Consider the following 2,516-nt stretch of genomic DNA (forward strand, 5'->3'; position numbering starts at 1 on the left):
ACAAGATAGATAGATAGATAGATAGATAGATAAATAGATAGATAGATAGATAGATAGATAGATAGATAGATAGATAGATAGATAGGCAGGCAGACACAGACAGACAGATAGAAAGAGAGATAGATAGAGAGATAGATAGATAGATAGATAGATAGATAGATAGATAGATAGATGTGCATGCAAAGCTAAACGGTAGATAAAAGTGCTGAAGATCAATGTTGGATTAGGTATAACTTTTCTGTTTACTAAACAACAGAAATGTAACAACCAAACGAGATCTATATTATTAGCTTCGTTTGTTTTCCTAAATAAACACAGCCAGAATCGTGAAACAAACGTACGCGCGCACGTACACAAATACACACACACACACACACACACACACACACACACACACACACACATATGTACATGAGTTTTGTAGACTCATATATATGACTATACGTGCAAAAATAGAGTGAGAGGGAGAAAGAGAGAAAATGAAACAGAGACAGACGAGCATACATAAAATAGATGTTACATAAGATCTAGGGCAAATATATCATGAAAATTAATGTGTGTGTTTGTGTGTGTGTGTGTGTGTGTGTGTGTGTGTGTGAGTGTGTGTATGTGTGTTTCTGAGTGCGTATGTGTGTATTAATATATATCGCGCTGATGACGCCCATGGCGACGGAAAAGGCCCATGCACGACTGTCCCATTCACCCCTGACGACATATCTAACCTTTTCCTTAATGGAATGTCAAATGTGAAGAATTCTCCCCTTCTCATATGCAGCTGCTGTTAATTAGCATTTGGTAATTATGATACATCCTCTAGAGTCAGAGATCATTTTCATAGGTCAAAAATTTGTTCTATGGTATTTGATATACCTGTATTCGTCTATGCTCCTGGCCGCTCTCAGTTGTTTCATTTCACACACACACACACACACACACACACACACGAGCGTTTCGGTTGATATACCTTCCAGCCTTCATCAGGTGTCTTTGGAAATTTCGAACCTGGGTTCCCATTCCTGAGGTATTTTTCGAAATTATTATTATTATTATCATTATTATTATTATTGTTATTATTATTATTATTATTATTATTATTATTATTATTATTATTATTATTATTATTTAGGTCATTGCCTGGAATCGAACTCGGAATCTTGGGGTTAGTAGCCCGTGCTCTTAACCACTACTGGTTCAGTTGTTAGACAGCGACCATGCTGGGGCATCACCTGAAAGAATTTTAGTCGAGAGAATGTTATAGCATATACAGTATATTATTAGGTGCTCATGAAAGTTCTTGCGGAATTTTTAATTTTGGTTTTAAATGATGTATTTTCAAATTAATTTTCGTTAAATTACTTTGATTTTACATATCATTTTAAAGCCCGCTTTTCGCTCTATCTAATCGTGTTACTCTTTTTCTTTTTGAATAATTAGGCCATTTTTTTCCGGAACGTTCAATACAACATGGACAAAAAGCAAATTCGCACAATTTTCTTATTCCACTTCAAGCTAGGCCGAAAAACTGCTGAAACAGCTCGCGATATCAACGATACGTTTGGCCCAGGAACCACTAATGAACATACAGCACAATCAATGATGGTTCAAGAAATTTCGTAGCGGTGACGAGAGTCTTGAAGATGATAAGCGTAGTGGTCGGCCATTGGATGTTGACAACGATCAGCTAAGAGCCTTAGTCGAAGCCAATCCACGCACAACTGTTTGAGAGCTTGCTTCTGAATTAGACGTAACGTATACAACAATTTCCTACCACTTGAAAGAGATTGGAAAAACAAAAATACTTGAGAAATGGGTGCCGCACGAATTGAACGACAACAAAAAAAAACGCCGTTTTGAAGTGTCCTCTTCCCTTCTTTTACTCGACCGGATTGTGACTTGCGATGAAAAATGGATTCTTTACGACAACCGGCGACGCTCAGCTCAGTGGTTGGAAGCTGACGAAGCTCCACGGCACTTCCCGAAGCCAAAGTTGCACCAAAAGAAGGTCGTGGTGACTGTTTGGTGGTCTGCAGCCGGATCATCTATCACAGCTTTTTGGATCCAGTCGAAATCATTACGGCGGAGAAGTACTGTCAGCAAATGGATGAAATGCATAAGAAACTCCAACAATAACAACCAGCATTGGTCAATAGAAAAGGACCAATTCTTCTCCACGACAATGCTCGGTGGCACGTTGCACAACTGACCCTGCAGAAGTTGAACGAATTAGGATACGAAACTCTGCCTCATTCCGCCATACTCACCAGACCTCTCGCCTACCGACTACCACTTTTTCAAGCGTCTTGACAACTTCCTGTGTGAGAAATGCTTCAAAAACCAAGACGATGCCAAACACGCCTTCAACGACTTCATTGGCACCAGAACGCAGGATTTTTACGCTACTGGCATAAATAATATTGTTTCGAGTTGGCAAAAGTGTGTTGATTGTGATGGTGTTTATTTCGATAAATAAAGTTTTGTTTAAGCCGAGATATGCGCATCTGAATTTAAAAGTTAAA

General features: G+C 38.8%; 1 pseudogene; it reads left to right on the plus strand.

Moving 5' to 3' along the window:
• The first annotated feature begins 1,464 nt into the window (after positions 1 to 1,464).
• On the plus strand, positions 1,465 to 2,470 carry LOC128248836 (histone-lysine N-methyltransferase SETMAR-like; annotated as a pseudogene).
• The last annotated feature ends 46 nt before the right edge of the window (positions 2,471 to 2,516 follow it).

The sequence above is a fragment of the Octopus bimaculoides genome, chromosome 10, assembly GCF_001194135.2.
Source record: "Octopus bimaculoides isolate UCB-OBI-ISO-001 chromosome 10, ASM119413v2, whole genome shotgun sequence".
Lineage (NCBI taxonomy): Eukaryota > Metazoa > Mollusca > Cephalopoda > Octopoda > Octopodidae > Octopus > Octopus bimaculoides.